The 18,107-nt window shown below is 38.3% G+C and overlaps 2 non-coding genes across 2 annotated transcripts; both read right to left on the bottom strand.

Moving 5' to 3' along the window:
* Nucleotides 1–6,068: 6,068 nt before the first annotated feature.
* LOC112773686 (small nucleolar RNA R71) lies at nucleotides 6,069–6,176 on the bottom strand. Its single transcript, XR_003188223.1, has one exon. It is a non-coding gene; the product is annotated as a small nucleolar RNA R71 (small nucleolar RNA).
* An 11,594-nt stretch (nucleotides 6,177–17,770) lies between these two features.
* Nucleotides 17,771–17,878, bottom strand: LOC112774469 (small nucleolar RNA R71). The gene has a single exon (XR_003188959.1). It is a non-coding gene; the product is annotated as a small nucleolar RNA R71 (small nucleolar RNA).
* Between the last annotated feature and the right edge of the window lie 229 nt (nucleotides 17,879–18,107).

The following is an 18,107-nucleotide window of genomic DNA, read 5'->3' as shown; positions in this document are numbered from 1 at the left end:
TGCAAGGAATTTAAATCAAACCAATTAAAGCAAGAACTAGATAAATGTCAATCTATAAGACACTATATAAACCTAATTATATTCTAGAGCTAGCTAAGCGACTAAAATTAACAAAGACAATAACTAAGTAATTAGAATTTTGGGTTTTCAAAAATGAGATGTAAAAGGATTCTTGGCTAAGGCATGGGAATTGGGATCATCATCCTTGTCTAACAACCATATATTGACAATTATGAGGAACCAAGCCCATCAAGTTTACTTCTACAATTGAAGTATGTCAAATAGGCTTGATCAATTTCAACTCATAAGTCCTAATCTAACTATTAATCGACTTAGTAATAGATTAGTGTCAATGGGTATCAATTTGACCAACAAGGGTTCTCAAATCACCAATTCAATTAGACCCAATGACTCAAGGTCACCCAATTCCCTTAGGCTAAACCAAGAGTATAGAAAACTACTCCATAATCAATAAAAACATTTCATCAAATACATGGTAGGCACTAACTAAAGACATGTCTAAATTGCAAAATTAACTAGAGATTAAAGTTACCCACTAACAATTATCAATAGAAAACAACTTAAGTAATACCATGAACCATAGAAAACATCAATGCACTAACAAAAGTTCAAGATCAACAAGATTCATAAAATGAGATGAAGAAGGGAAAATAAAGAGAAGACAAAATTCTAACACAAGATCCAAGCAAATTACAACTAGAGAAACTAAGATTAAACAAATAAAGCTCAATTCAACAAGACCCAATTCAGAAATTCAACACAAGATGATCAAAACAAACTAAATCTAGAGAGAAGTAAGAGTTTCTCTCTCTAGAAAAACAAGAACAAAAACTAGCAAAAATTATGTGTATGTTGTGTATGATTGATTCCCCCTTCCCCCATCAATCCTTGGGTCTTTTCCATGCAGAAGCAAGTTAGATTTGGGCCTGGAGTCTTTCAGAAATCGCCAGCCATGTTTTCTATTAATGAGTCATGTGCTGGACGTCACGCGTGCGAGTCGGTCACGCGTGCACGTCGGCCATGCATGCGCGTTAGATGAACTCCACAAACCATGCGTGCGCGTCGGCCATGCGTGCGCGTCAGTCAATACTGCACTAGGCCACGCGTACGCGTCAGTCACGCGTGCGCGTCGGTACCAACTTCTCCAAACCTCTATTCTTCATGTTCCTTCCTCTTTTGCATGCTTCCTTTCTATCTTCTAAGCCATTCCTGCCCTATAGATCCTGAATCCACTTAACAAATACATCACGGCATCGAATGGTAATGGAAGAGGATTAAAATTTAGCATTTTTAAGGTTAAAGAAGCATGTTTTAATCCATGAAGCACAATTAGGAAGGAAACACAAAAACATACAATTTATATGAATAAATGTGAAAAATATTGATAAAAACCACCAAATTCTACACAAGATAAACCCTAAAATTGGGGTTTATCAAACATACCATTCACATTTAAACATGCAACCTTGTATGTTGTGCGATAGAAATACCATAATTAAATTATGTTGTGAAACACACCAAACCAATCAGAATAGACTGATGCATATGCATTATAGTTATTTTTTTAGTAATATTTTATATAGAATAACCCTGAATCTTGCTTAATAATGAAGTGTCCTATGGTTAATTTTCCTTTGTCATTGCATGTAGAGAATCAATGAATCTTAATTGATAATGAAGTATTTTATTATTATTTGAATATTACTTTGAGTACTTTTGGTTTAATGATTATTTTAGGAAAGTGTCAAGAAAAAAGGAAAAGAAAAAAAAGCACAAGCAACGCAAGCCACCTAAGGTCCAATATGAAGACAAAGAAGCGTGTTGCAAGCCAAAAGAAGGAAGTGTGTGATGAGCGGATAATTTATACGCTTTTTGACACTGTTTTTAGTATGTTTTTAGTAGGATCTAGTTACTTTTAGGGATATTTTCATTAGTTTTTATGTTAAATTCACATTTCTGGACTTTACTATGAGTTTGTGTGTTTTTCTGTGATTTCAGGTATTTTCTGGATGAAATTGAGGGACTTGAGCTGAAATCAGATTCAGAAGTTGAAGAAGGACTGCTGATGCTGTTGGATTCTGACCTCCCTGTACTCAAAGTGGATTTTCTGGAGCTACAGAACTCGAAATGGCGCGCTTCCAATTGCGTTAGAAAGTAGACATCTAGGGCTTTCCAGCAATGTATAATAGTCCATACTTTGGCCAAGAATAGACGACGTAAACTGGCGTTCAACGCCAGCTCTCTGACCAAACCTGGCGTCCAGCGCCAGAAAAGGATCCAAAACCAGAGTTGAACGCCCAAACTGGCACAAATACTGGCGTTCAACTCCACAAATGGCCTCTGCACGTGCAACACTCAGGCTCAGCCCAAACACACACCAAGTGGGCCCCGGAAGTGGATTTATGCATCAATTACTTACTCATGTAAACCCTAGTAGCTAGTTTATTATAAATAGGACCTCTTACTATTGTATTAGGCGTCTTTTAGACCATCCTGGATTGTATTTTGATCCTGTGATCACGTTTTAGGGGGCTGGCCATCTCGGCCATGCCTGGACCTTCACTTATGTATTTTCATACGGTAGAGTTTCTACACTCCATAGATTAAGGTGTGGAGCTCTGCTGTTCCTCAAAGATTAATGCAAAGTACTACTGTTTTCTATTCAATCCTTCTTATTTCGCTTCTAAGATATCCATTCGCACCCAAGAACGTGATGAAGGTGATGATTATGTGTGACGCTCATCATCCTTCTCCCTTATGAACGCGTGTCTGACAAACACTTCTGTTCTACATGAAATGAGCTAGAATGAGTATCTCTTAGATCTCCTAACCAGAATCTTCGTGGCGTAAGCTAGAATGATGGCGGCATTCAAGAGAATCCGGAAGGTCTAAACCTTGTCTGTGGTATTCCGAGTAGGATTCAATGATTGAATGACTGTGACGAGCTCCTAACTCGCGATTGCAGGGCGTTAGTGACAGACACAAAAGGATAGTAAATCTTATTCCAGCATGATCGAGAACCGACAGATGAATAGCCGTGCCGTGACAGGGTGCGTGAGCATATTATTCACTGAGAGGATAAGATGAAGCCATTGACAAGGGTGATGCCTCCAGACGATTAGCCGTGCCGTGACAGGGCATTTGATCATTTTCCCGTGAGATGACCGAAAGTAGCCGTTGACAGTGGTGATGTATCACATAAAGCCAGCCATGGAAAGGAGTAAGACTGATTGGATGAAGATAGCAGGAAAGCAGAGGTTCAGAGGAACGAAAAGCATCTCCATTCGCTTATCTGAAATTCCTACCAATGATTTACATAAGTATCTCTATCCCTATTTTATTATATAATATTCGAAAACACCATTATCACTTTATATCTGCCTGACTGAGATTTACAAGGTGACCATAGCTTGCTTCATACCAACAATCTCCGTGGGATTCGACCCTTACTCACGTAAGGTATTACTTGGACGACCCAGTGCACTTGCTGGTTAGTTGTATCGAAGTTGTGACAATTATGAATTAAGATCAGAGCACCAAGCTTTGGAGCCATTACCAGGGATTGTTCGAGCCTGGACATCACAATTTCGTGCACCAAGTTTTTGGCGCCGTTGCCGGGGACTTAATTGTTCCTGTTTGGCGCCAAGAATCGTCTGAGATCCCAATCCCGGCAACAACACCAAATTTTTGGCGCCGTTGCCGGGGATTGTTTGAGTTTGGACAACTGACGGTTCATCTTGTTGCTCAGATTGGGTAACTTTCTTTTCGTTTTCTTTTCAAAAAGTTTTCAAAAACTCTTCTTTTGTTTTCGAAAAAAAAAATGTTTTCAAAAATTCTATTCAAAATTTTTAAGAATGAATTCTAGTGTTTCATGAAGCATGTGAAGCCTGGCCGGCTGTAAAGCCATGTCTAAATTTATTTGGACTGAGGCTTGCAATTTGTTATCAAGAGCAAGCTAGTTGTTGCTAATCAACCTGCTGCTGATCCTCAATCACCTGCTGAAGCTTGGCTGGCCATTGGCCATGTCTAGTGTTTTGGACCGGAGCTTTCTTTGAAAAGCTTGGCTGGCTAGTGAGCCATGTCTAATTCCTGGACTGAAGCTTTAGACTAAGAATGCAAGATTCCTGGAATTCATATTAAAAATTTTGGAATCCTTATTTTCCTTTTTCAATTAATTTTCGAAAAAAAAAATCCAAAAAAAAATTAGAAAATCATAAAAATCAAAAATATTTTTCTGTTTCTTGTTTGAGTCTTGAGTCATATCATAAGTTTGGTGTCAATTGCATGTGTATCTTGCATTTTTCGAAAATTTCATGCATTCATAGTGTTCTTCATGATCTTCAAGTTGTTCTTGGTAAGTCTTCTTGTTTGATCTTGATGATTTTTTGTTTTGTGTCTTTTCATGTTTATCATATGCATTCTTGAATTCTTAGTGCCTAAGCATTAAAGAATTCTAAGTTTGGTGTCTTGCATGTTTTCTTTGCATTAAAAATTTTTTAAAATTATGTTCTTGATGTTCATCTTGACATTCATAGTGTTCTTGGTGTTCATCTTGACATTCATATCATTCATGCATGCATTCATTATTTTGATCTAAAAATTTCATGCATTGCATAATTTTCATGTTTTTCATAAAAATTTCAAAAATCAAAAAAATATATTTCCCTTTTTCTCTCATCAAATTCGAAAATTTGGATTGACTTTTTCAAAAAATTTTTAAAATCAAATTGTTTCTCATAAGTCAAATCAAATTTTCAATTTGAAAATCTTATCCTTTTCAAAAAAATCAAATCTTTTTCAAAATTCTTAGTTATTTTCGAAAATTCCAAAAATATTTTTCAAAAAATCTTTTTCTTATTTTTATACCAAATTTTCGAAAATAACATAATCAATTAATGTTTTGATTCAAAAATTTGAAGTTTGTTACTTGCTTGTTAAGAAAGATTCAAACTTTAAGTTCTAGAATCATATCTTGTGATTTCTTATGAATGAAGTCATTAATTGTGATTTTAAAAATCAAATCTTTTTCAAAACTAATTTCAATCATATCTTTTCAAAAATAACTTCTTATCTTTTCAAAAATTGTTTCAACTAACTAACTAACTTTTTGTTTGTTTCTTAACTTTTTCAAAACCACCTAACTAACTCTCTCTCTCTCTAATTTTCGAAAATATCTTCCCTCTTTTTCAAAAATTTCTTTTTAATTAACTAATTATTTTTTTTAATTTCAAAAATTTTCGAAAATTACTAACATTTTTCAAAAACCATTTTCGAAAATCACTAACTCTTTTTCAAAATAATTTTCGAAAATTATCCCTCCCACATCTCATTCTATTTATTCATTCATTACTAACATCTCATCTCACCTCTCTTCCATCCTCACAGTTGTGTTTCTTCCATTATATTACATTCTTTGTCTCCCCATCTTCTTCTACTCACACAGGGATCCCTATACTGTGGTATAAAGGATCTCTATTATTATTACTATTTTTCTGTGCCTTCTTCTTTGTCATATGAGTAGGAGCAAGGATAAGAACATTCTTGTGGAAGCAGATCCAGAACCTGAAAGGACTCTGAAGAGAAAATTAAGAGAAGCTAAAATACAACAATCCAGAGATAACCTTTCAGAAATTTTCGAACAGGAAGAGAAGATGGCAGCCGAAAATAATAATAATGTAAGGAAGATGCTTGGTGACTTTACTGCACCTAATTCCAATCTACATGGAAGAAGCATCTCCATTCCTGCCATTGGAGCAAACAACTTTGAGCTGAAACCTCAATTAGTTTCTCTGATGCAGCAGAACTGCAAGTTTCATGGACTTCCATCTGAAGATCCTTTTCAGTTCTTAACTGAATTCTTGCAGATATGTGATACTGTTAAGACTAATGGAGTAGATCCTGAAGTCTACAGGCTCATGCTTTTCCCTTTTGCTGTAAGAGACAGAGCTAGATTATGGTTGGATTCTCAACCCAAAGACAGCCTGAACTCTTGGGATAAGCTGGTCACGGCTTTCTTAGCCAAGTACTTTCCTCCTTAAAAGCTGAGCAAGCTTAGAGCTGATGTTCAAACCTTCAGACAGAAAGAAGGTGAATCCCTCTATGAAGCTTGGGAAAGATACAAACAGTTGACCAAAAAGTGTCCTTCTGACATGCTTTCAGAATGGACCATCCTGGATATATTCTATGATGGTCTGTCTGAGTTATCTAAGATGTCATTGGATACCTCTGCAGGTGGATCCATTCACCTAAAGAAAACGCCTGCAGAAGCTCAAGAACTCATTGACATGGTTGCTAATAACCAGTTCATGTACACTTCTGAAAGGAATCCTGTGAGTAATGGGACGCCTATGAAGAAGGGAGTTCTTGAAGTTGATACTCTAAATGCCATATTGGCTCAGAATAAAATATTGACTCAGCAAGTCAATATGATCTCTCAGAGTCTGCATGGAATGCAAGCTGCATCCAACAGTACTCAAGAGGCATCTTCTGAAGAAGAAGCCTATGATCCTGAGAACCCTGCAATAGCAGAGGTAAATTACTTAGGTGAACCTTATGGAAACACCTATAACTCAACATGGAGAAATCATCCAAATTTCTCATGGAAGGATCAAAAGCCCCAACAAGGCTTTAATAATGGTGGAAGAAACAGGTTTAGCAACAGTAAGCCTTTTCCATCATCAACTCAGCAACAGACAGAGAACTCTGAACAAAATGCTTCTAATTTAGCAAATTTAGTCTCTGATCTATCTAAGGCCACTGTAAGTTTCATGAATGAAACAAGGTCTTCCATTAGAAATCTGGAAGCACAAGTGGGCCAGCTGAGTAAAAGGATCACTGAAATCCCTCCTAGTACTCTCCCAAGCAATACAGAAGAGAACCCAAAAGGAGAGTGCAAGGCCATTGACATAAGCGCCATGGCCGAACCTGTGAGGAGAGGATAGGACGTGAATCCCAAGGAGGAAGACCTCCTGGGACGTCCAGTGATCAATAAGGAGCTTCCCTCTGAGGAACCAAAGGACTCTGAGGCTCATCTAGAGACCATAGAGATTCCATTGAACCTCCTTATGCCCTTCATGAGCTCTGATGAGTATTCCTCTTCTGAAGAGAATGAGGATGTTACTGAAGAGCAAACTGCCAAGTTTCTTGGTGCAATCATGAAGCTGAATGCCAAATTATTTGGCATTGATACTTGGGAAGTTGAACCTCCCTTGTTCATCAATGAACTAAGTGATCTGGATCAACTGACATTGCCTCAGAAGAACCAGGATCCTGGAAAGTTCATAATACCCTGCACCATAGGCACCATGATCTTTAAGGCTATGTGTGACCTTGGTTCAGGAATAAACCTCATGCCCCTCTCTGTAATAGAGAAACTGGGAATCTATGGGGTGCAAGCTGCTAAAATCTCACTAGAGATGGCAGACAGCTCAAGAAAACAGGCTTATGGACAAGTAGAAGATGTATTAGTAAAGGTTGAGGGCCTTTACATACCTACTGATTTCATAGTCCTGGATACTGGAAAGGAAGAGGATGAACCCATCATCCTGGGAAGACCTTTCCTGGCCACAGCAAGAGCTGTGATTGATGTTGACAGAGGTGAATTATTCCTTCAATGGAATGAGAACTCCCTTGTGTTTAAAACTCAAGGATCTCCCTCTGCAACCATGGAGAGGAAGCAGAAAAAGCTTCTCTCCAAGCAGAGTCAACCAGAGCCCCCACAGTCAAACTCTAAGTTTGGTGTTGGGAGGCCACAACCAAACTCTAAGTTTGGTGTTGAACTCCCATATCCAAACTCTAAGTTTGGTGTTGGAGAGTCTCAACAAAGCTCTGCACATCTGTGAGGCTCCATGAGAGCCCACTGTCAAGCTATTGACATTAAAGAAGCGCTTGTAGGGAGGCAACCCAATGTTTATCTAATTCTTATTTTTATTGATTTTTATTTTTTCTTAGGTTCATGATCATGTGGAGTCACAAAATAAATATAAAAATTGAAAACGGAATAAAAAACAGCAGAAGAAAAATCACACCCTGGAGGAGCATCTGTCTGGCGTTCAGCGCCAGAACAGAGCATGGTTCTGGCGCTGAACGCCCAAAATGGGCAGCTTCTGGGCGCTGAACGCCAGAACAGGCATGGTTCTGGCGTTCAACGCCAGAAATGGCGCACAAATGGGCGTTGAACGCCCAAAATGGCCACCAACCTGGCGCTGAACGCCCAGAGTTGGATACAAAGGCATTTTTACATGCCTAATGGGTGCAGGGATGTAAATCCTTGAAAACCTCAGGATCTGTGGACCCCACAGGATCTACTCAGGATCTGTGGACCCCACAGGATCCCCACTTACCTCCACTCACTTTTTCTCTCCACTCTCTTTCACACAACCCCATAAACACTCTTACCCAAAAAACCCTTCACCAATCACCTCAAACTCTCTTCCCCATCACCTCTTCACCACTCACATCCATCCACTCTTCCCTATAAACCTACCTCATAAACTCCACCTACCTTCAAAATTCAAAACCAATTTCCCACCCAAACCCACCCATATGGCCGAACCTTAACCCCCCCTCCCTTCCCTATATAAAGCCATCCATTCTTCTTCAAATTCACACAACACACCCCTCTACACTCCTCTTGGCCGAAACCACATCTCCCTCTCCCTCTCCATATTTCTTCTTCTTCTTCTTCTACTCTTTTGTTTATTGCTCGAGGGCGAGCAATATTCTAAGTTTGGTGTGGTAAAAGCATAGCTTTTTTGTTTTTCCATTACCATTGATGGCACCTAAGACCGGAGAATCCTCTAGAAGAGGGAAAGGGAAGATAAAAGCTTCCACATCCGAGTCATGGAAGATGGAAAGGTTCATCTCCAAAGCCCATCAAGACCACTTCTATGATGTTGTGGCCTAGGAGAAGGTGATCCCTGAGGTCCCTTTTAAACTCAAAAGAAATGAGTATCCGGAGATCCGACATGAAATTCAAAGAAGAGGTTGGAAAGTTCTAACAAATCCCATCCAACAAGTCGGCATCCTAATGGTTCAAGAGTTCTATGCCAATGCATGGATCACCAAGAACCATGATCAAAGTAAGAACCTGGATCCAAAGAACTATGTTACAATGGTTCGGGGGAAATACTTAGATTTTAGACCGGAGAATGTGAGGTTGGCGTTCAACTTGCCATACATGGAAGAGAACGCACGCCCCTACACAAGGAGAGTCAACTTTGATCAAAGGTTGGACCAAGTCCTTATGGACATATGTGTAGAAGGAGCTCAATGGAAGATTGACTCCAAAGGCAAGCCGGTTCAACTAAGAAGATTGGACCTCAAGCCTGTAGCTAGAGGATGGTTGGAGTTTATTCAATGCTCAATCATTCCCACTAGCAACCGGTCTGAAGTTACTATAGACCGGGCCATCATGATCCATAGTATCATGATTGGAGAAGAGGTGGAAGTTCATGAGATTATACCTCAAGAACTCTACAAGGTGGCTGACAAGTCCTCCACCATGGCAAGGTTAGCCTTTCCTCACCTCATCTGCCACCTATGCAATTCAACTGGGATTGACATAGAGGGAGACATCCTCATTAATGAGGACAAGCCCATCACTAAGAAAAAGATGGAGCAAGCAAGAGAGCCCACTCATGGAGCTCAAGAGGCGTATGAAGCTCAACACCATGAGATCCCGGAAATGCCTCAAATACACTTTCCTCCACAAAACTATTGGGAGTAAATCAACACCTCCCTAGGAGAATTGAGTTCCAATATGGGAAACTAAGGGTGGAACATCAAGAGCACTCCATCATGCTCCATGAAATAAGAGAAGATCAAAAAGCAATGAGGGAGGAGCAACAAAGACAAGGAAGAGACATAGAAGAGCTCAAGGACATCATTGGTTCCTCAAGAAGGAAACGCCACCATCACTAAGGTGGATTCATTCCTTGTTCTTATTTCTTCTGTTTTTCGTTTTCTATGTTATGTGCTTATCTATGTTTGTGTCTTCATTACATGATCATTAGTAGTAGTGACTATGTCTTAAAGTTATAAATGTCCTATGAGTCCATCACCTCTCTTAAATGAAAAATGTTTTAATTCAAAAGAACAAGAAGTACATGAGTTTCGAATTTATCCTTGAACTTAGCTTAATTATATTGATGTGGTGACAATGCTTCTTGTTTTCTGAATGTATGCTTGAACAGTGCATATGTCTTTTGAAGTTGTTGTTTAAGAATGTTAAATATGTTGGCTCTTGAAAGAATGATGACTAGGAGACATGTTATTTGATAATATGAAAAATCATAAAAATGATTCTTGAAGCAAGAAAAAGCAGCAAAGAACAAAGCTTGCAGAAAAAAAAAAATATAGGCAAAAAAAAAATATAGAAAAAAAAAAAAAGAAAAAGCAAGTAGAAAAAGCCAATAACCCTTAAAACCAAAAGGCAAGGGCAAATAAAAAGGATCCCAAGGCTTTGAGCATCAGTGGAAAGGAGGGCCTAAAGGAATAAAATCCTGGTCTAAGCGGCTAAGCCAAGCTGTCCCTAACCCTGTGCTTGTGGCGTGTAGGTGTCAAGTGAAAACTTGAGACTGAGCGGTTAAAGTCAAGGTCCAAAGCAAAAAAAAAGAGTGTGCTTAAGAACCCTGGACACCTCTAATTGGGGACTTTAGCAAAGCTGAGTCACAATCTGAAAAGGTTCACCCAATTATGTGTCTGTGGCATTTATGTATCCGGTGGTAATACTGGAAAACAAAGTGCTTAGGGTCACGGCCAAGACTCATAAAGAAGCTGTGTTCAAGAATCATCATACTGAACTAGGAGAATCAATAACACTATCTGAAATCCAAAGTTCCTATAGAAGCCAATCATTCTGAACCTCAATGGATGAAGTGAGATGCCAAAACTATTCAAGAGGCAAAAAGCTATAAGTCCCGCTCATTTGATTGAAGCTATGTTTCATTGATAGTTTGGAATTTATAGTATATTCTCTTCTTTTTATGCTATTTGATTTTCAGTTGCTTGGGGACAAGCAACAATTTAAGTTTGGTGTTGTGATGAGCGGATAATTTATACGCTTTTTGACACTGTTTTTAGTATGTTTTTAGTAGGATCTAGTTACTTTTAGGGATGTTTTCATTAGTTTTTATGTTAAATTCACATTTCTGGACTTTACTATGAGTTTGTGTGTTTTTCTATGATTTCAGGTATTTTCTGGCTGAAATTGAGGGACTTGAGCTGAAATCAGATTCAGAAGTTGAAGAAGGACTGCTGATGCTGTTGGATTCTGACCTCCCTGCACTCAAAGTAGATTTTCTGGAGCTACAGAACTCGAAATGGTGCGCTTCCAATTGCGTTGGAAATTAGACATCCAGGGCTTTCCAGCAATGTATAATAGTCCATACTTTGGCCAAGAATAGACGACGTATACCGGCGTTCAACGCCAGATCTCTGACCAAACCTGGCGTCCAGCGCCAGAAAAGGATCCAAAACCAGAGTTGAACGCCCAAACTGGCACAAATACTGGCGTTCAACTCCACAAATGGCCTCTGCACGTGCAACACTCAGGCTCAGCCCAAACACACACCAAGTGGGCCCCGGAAGTGGATTTATGCATCAATTACTTACTCATGTAAACCCTAGTAGCTAGTTTATTATAAATAGGACCTCTTACTATTATATTAGGCGTCTTTTAGACCATCCTGGATTGTATTTTGATCCTGTGATCACGTTTTAGGGGGCTGGCCATCTCGGCCATGCCTGGACCTTCACTTATGTATTTTCATACGGTAGAGTTTCTACACTCCATAGATTAAGGTGTGGAGCTCTGCTGTTCCTCAAAGATTAATGCAAAGTACTACTGTTTTCTATTCAATCCTTCTTATTTCGCTTCTAAGATATCCATTCGCACCCAAGAACGTGATGAAGGTGATGATTATGTGTGACGCTCATCATCCTTCTCCCTTATGAACGCGTGTCTGACAAACACTTCTGTTCTACATGAAATAAGCTAGAATGAGTATCTCTTAGATCTCCTAACAAGAATCTTTGTGGCGTAAGCTAGAATGATGGCGGCATTCAAGAGAATCCGGAAGGTCTAAACCTTGTCTGTGGTATTCCGAGTAGGATTCAATGATTGAATGACTGTGACGAGCTCCTAACTCGCGATTGCAGGGCGTTAGTGACAGACGCAAAAGGATAGTAAATCCTATTCCAGCATGATCGAGAACCAACAGATGAATAGCCGTGCTGTGACAGGGTGCGTGAGCATATTATTCACTGAGAGGATAAGATGAAGCCATTGACAAGGGTGATGCCTCCAGACGATTAGCCGTGCCGTGACAGGGCATTGGATCATTTTCCCGTGAGATGACCTAAAGTAGCCGTTGACAGTGGTGATGTATCATATAAAGCCAGCCATGGAAAGGAGTAAGACTGATTGGATGAAGATAGAAGGAAAGCAGAGGTTCAGAGGAACGAAAAGCATCTCCATTCGCTTATCTGAAATTCCTACCAATGATTTACATAAGTATCTCTATCCCTATTTTATTATATAATATTCGAAAACACCATTATCACTTTATATCTGCCTGACTGAGATTTACAAGGTGACCATAGCTTGCTTCATACCAACAATCTCCGTGGGATTCAACCCTTACTCACGTAAGGTATTACTTGGACGACCCAGTGCACTTGCTGGTTAGTTGTATCGAAGTTGTGACAATTATGAATTAAGATCAGAGCACCAAGCTTTGGAGCCATTACCAGGGATTGTTCGAGCCTGGACATCACAATTTCGTGCACCAGTGTGCCTCTAAGGCGCGCCTTCAACATTCAAGAATGAAGCCAACACAGCGTGTTGCACACCAAGAGAGAGAAGCGTGCCTATGAGAAATGCCAGGAGAAAAGACTCCAAGGGCTAAATAAAGCATGTGACACGCCAAGGTTGGGAAGAGTGTGCATCAAACATGCTATGGTTGGGAACATTGTCCATCAAGCAAGCCAAGAGAAGACAGTATAAAGCGTGTAACATGCCAGAAAAAGGAAACGTGCTCCCGAGACATGCCTTTGATCACTGGGAGCTCCAATTCTCACCAACATGAAGCGTGTAATACACCGACATCATGAAGCATGTATGGCAAACACGCCTGGAAGGAAGCCTCCAAATTCATATTATGGAAGCGTGAGACACGCCACAATGGTGAAGCGTGTTCACCATGCATGCCTTCGAGAAGCCAATTCATTGGAGCTTCCAAATTCACCTACATTAAAGCGTGTAACATGATAGGGATAGGAAGCATGCTCCAAAGTAATGCCTTCGACCCCTGGAGCTTCAAATTGGCCAGTTAGAAAGCGTGTAACATGCTAGGAATGGGAAGTGTGATCTAGACACATGCCAACGATTTCAATTCACTCTTGCAGCTCCATCTTAGCCCAAATATAAAGCGTGTAACACGCCAAAGATACAAAGCGTGCTCACCACATACACCTGTGAGGAACCCATTTCTTGGAGCCTCCAATTTGGACCAAAACACACACCCCAAGTGCACTCCAACGTCATGCAAGTAAAGCCCACAATTGACAATAAGTCAAAGCCACAGAGTACTGATGAGCGGATAATTTATACGCTTTTTGGCATTGTTTTTAGTATGTTTTTAGTAGGATCTAGTTACTTTTAGGGATGTTTTTATTAGTTTTTTATGTTAAATTCACATTTCTGGACTTTACTATGAGTTTGTGTGTTTTTCTGTGATTTCAGGTGTTTTCTGGCTGAAATTGAGGGACTTGAGCAAAAATCAGATTCAGAGGTTGAAGAAGGCCGGCTGATGCTGTTGGATTCTGACCTCCCTGCACTCAAAGTGGATTTTCTGGAGCTACAAAACTCAAAATGGCGCGATTCTAATTGCGTTGGAAAGTAGACATCCAGGTCTTTCCAGAAATATATAATAGTCCATACTTTGGCCGAGTTTAGATGACGCAAAAGGGCGTTGAACGCCAGTTCTACGCTGCAGTCTGGAGTTAAACGCTAGAAACACGTCACGAACCAGAGTTGAACACCAAAAACACGTTACAACTTGGCGTTCAACTCCAAGAATGACCTCTACACATGTAAACTTCAAGATCAGCCCAAGCACACACCAAGTGGGCCCCGGAAGTGGATTTATGCATCAATTACTTACTTTTGTAAACCCTAGTAACTAGTTTAGTATAAATAGGACTTTTTACTATTGTATTGACATCCGGAGTTTTATTTTCGGATCTTCTTTTGATCTATTGATCACGCATGGGGGCTGGCCATTCGGCCATGCTGAACCTTTCACTTATGTATTTTCAACGGTAGAGTTTCTACACTCCATAGATTAAGGTGTGGAGCTCTGCTGTTCCTCATGAATTAATGCAAAGTACTACTGTTTTCTATTCAATTCAACTTATTCCGCTTCTAAGATATCCATTCGCACCCAAGAACATGATGAATGTGATGATTATGTGACGCTCATCATCATTCTCACTTATGAACGCGTGCCTGACAAACACTTCCGTTCTACATGCAACCAAGCTAGAATGAGTATCTCTTAGATATCTAATACAGGGGATCGAGTCCGAGTTATTAGTATCTTCGTGGTATAAGTTAGAACCCATGGATGGCCATTCCTGAGATCCGGAAAGTCTAAACCTTGTCTGTGGTATTCCGAGTAGGATCTGGGAAGGGATGGCTGTGACGAACTTCAAACTCGCGAGTGCTGGGCGTAGTGACAGACGCAAAAGGATAGTAAATCCTATTCCAGTATGATCGAGAACTTCCAGATGATTAGCCATGCCGTGACAGATCATTTGGACCATTTTCACAGAGAGGATGGGATGTAGCCATTGACAACGGTGATGCCCTTACAGAAAGCTTGCCATGGAAAGGAGTAGGACTGATTGGATGAAGACAGCAGGAAAGTAGAAGCTCAGAAGAACGAAGGCATCTCTATACGCTTATCTGAAATTCTCACCAATGAATTAGATAAGTATTTCTATCTTTATTTTCTATTTATTTATTATTTATTTTCAAAAACTCCATAACCATTTGATATCCGCCTGACTGAGATTTACAAGGTGACCATAGCTTGCTTCATACCAACAATCTTCGTGGGATCGACCCTTACTCACGTAAGATTTTATTACTTGGACGACCCAGTGCACTTGCTGGTTAGTTGTGCGAAGTTGTGAAGTTATGCTTGGACCATGGTATTGTGCACCAGTTATTGGCGCCATTGCTAGGGAGAGAACGAACAACAAATTTTACAACCTCAGAGTAACAATTTCGCGTTATCAAGTTTTTGGCGCCGTTGCCGGGGATTGTTCGAGTTTGGACAACTGACGGTTCATCTTGTTGCTCAGATTAGGTAATTTTCTTTTTGTTTTATTTTAAAAAATTTTTCAAAAAAAAAAATTTTTCAAAAAAATTTTTTTTTTCAAAAATTTCTCATCTGTTTTCGAAAATTATTCTAAATTTTTAAGAATGAATTCTAGTGTTTCATGAAGCATGTTGAAGCCTGGCTGGCTGTAATGCCAGGTCTAATTCTTTTGGATAGGGGCTTTGAACCATCAGCATAGAGGCAAGTTAATTTGAATATCAGCTGTTGCATGCCTGATTTATATCCTAAAAGCTAACTGGCTATTAAGCCATGCCCAACCCTTTGATTGGAGCTTTGGGCTAATGTTGAAAGATTCCTGGAATTCTTCTTAAAAATTTTGGAATCCTTATTTTCTTTTTCACATTAATTTTCAAAAAATCCAAAAAAATCATAAAATTATAAAAATAAAAAATATTTTATGTTTCTTGTTTGAGTCTTGAGTCAATTTCAAGTTTGGTGTCAACTGCATTTTTTTCTAAAAATTCTTTGCATTTTTCGAAAATTCATGCATTCATAGTGTTCTTCATGATCTTCAAATTGTTCTTGGCCAGTCTTCTTGTTTAATCTTTATATTTTCGTGTTTTGTGTCCTTTCTTGTTTTTCATATGCATTCTTGCATTCATAGTGTATATACATGAAAAATTTTTAAGTTTGGTGTCTTGCATGTTTTCTTTGCATTAAAAATTTTTCAAAAATATGTTCTTGATGTTCATCATGATCTTCAAAGTGTTCTTGGTGTTCATCTTGACATTCATAGCATTCTTGCATGCATTCATTGTTTTGATCCAAAATTTTCATGCATTGCATCATTTTCATGTTTTTCTCTTTCATCATTAAAAATTCAAAAATAAAAAAAATATCTTTCCCTTTTTCACTCATAAATTTTTGAAAATTTGAGTTGACTTTTTCAAAACTTTTTAAAATCTAGTTGTTTCTTATGAGTCAAATCAAATTTTCAATTTAAAAATCTTATCTTTTCAAAATCTTTTTCAAAAATCAAATCTTTTTCATTTTTCTTATTTATTTTCAAAAATTTTAAAAATATTTTTAAAAATTCTTTTTCTTAATTTTACATCATATTTTCGAAAATATCATCAACAATTAATATTTTGATTCAAAAATTTCAAGTTTGTTACTTACTTGTCAAGAAAGATTCAAACTTTAAGTTCTAGAATCATATCTTGTGATTTCTTGTGAATCAAGTCATTAATTGTGATTTTAAAAAAAATTCAAATCTTTTTCAAAACTAATTTCAATCATATCTTTTCAAAAATATCTTTTTATCTTATCTTTTTTAAAAATCATATCTTTTTAATCATATCTTTTTAAAACATATCTTTTTCAAAAATTTGATTTTAAAATATCTTTTCTAACTTCTTATCTTCTTATCTTCTCAAAATTGATTTTCAAATTTGTTTCAACTAACTAACTAACTTTTTGTTTGTTTCTTATCTCTTTCAAAACTACCTAACTAACTATCCCTCTCTAATTTTCGAAAATACCTCCCTCTTTTTCAAAATTTTTTTAATTAATTAATTGTTTAAATTTTAATTTTAATTTCAATTCTCCTTTAATTTTCGAAAAGCATTAACTCTTTTTCAAAATTATTTTCGAAAACTTCTCTCTCTCTCATCTTCTTCTATTTATTTATTTATTTACTAACACTTCTCTTCATCTCAAATTACTACACCTATCCTCACCCTTCTGTTTGGATTCTCCTTTCTTTTCTCTTCTACTCTTCTTTTCTTCTTCTACTCACACAGGAAAACCTCTATACCTGGGTAAAAAGGATCCCTATTATTATTATTTTTTTGTTCCCTCTTTTTCATATGAGCAGGAGCAAGGACAAGAACATTCTTGTTGAAGCAGACCCTGAACCTGAAAGGACTCTGAAGAGGAAACTAAGAGAAGCTAAAATACAACAATCCAGAGATAACCTTACAGAAATTTTCGAACAGGAAGAGGAGATGGCAGCCAAAAATAATAATAATGCAAGGAGGATGCTTGGTGATTTTACTACACCTAATTCCAATTTACATGGAAGAAGCATCTCCATCCCTACCATTGGAGCAAACAATTTTGAGCTTAAACCTCAATTAGTTTCTCTAATGCAACAAAATTGCAAGTTTCATGGACTTTCATCTGAAGATCCTTTTCAGTTCTTAACTGAATTTTTGCAGATCTGTGATACTGTTAAGACTAATGGAGTAGATCCTGAAGTCTACAGGCTCATGCTTTTCCCTTTTGCTGTAAGAGACAGAGCTAGAGTGTGGTTGGACTCTCAACCCAAAGATAGCCTGAACTCTTGGGATAAGCTGATCACGACTTTCTTAGCCAAGTTCTTTCCTCCTCAAAAGCTGAGCAAGCTTAGAGTGGATGTTCAAACCTTCAGACAGAAAGAAGGTGAATCCCTCTATGAAGCTTGGGAGAGATACAAGCAACTGACCAAAAAGTGTCTTTCTGACATGCTTTCAGAATGGACCATCCTGGATATATTCTATGATGGTTTGTCCGAATTAGCTAAGATGTCATTGGATACTTCTGCAGATGGATCCATTCACCTAAAGAAAACGCCTGCAGAAGCTCAAGAACTCATTGACATGGTTGCTAATAACCAGTTCATGTACACTTCTGAGAGGAATCCTGTGGGTAATGGGACGCCTCAAAAGAAGAGAGTTCTTGAAATTGATACTCTGAATG

The sequence above is a fragment of the Arachis hypogaea genome, chromosome 18 (genome assembly GCF_003086295.3).
Source record: "Arachis hypogaea cultivar Tifrunner chromosome 18, arahy.Tifrunner.gnm2.J5K5, whole genome shotgun sequence".
NCBI lineage: Eukaryota > Viridiplantae > Streptophyta > Magnoliopsida > Fabales > Fabaceae > Arachis > Arachis hypogaea.
Note: the sequence above shows the minus strand (reverse complement) of the source record. Positions and strands in the feature narration are given on the sequence as shown.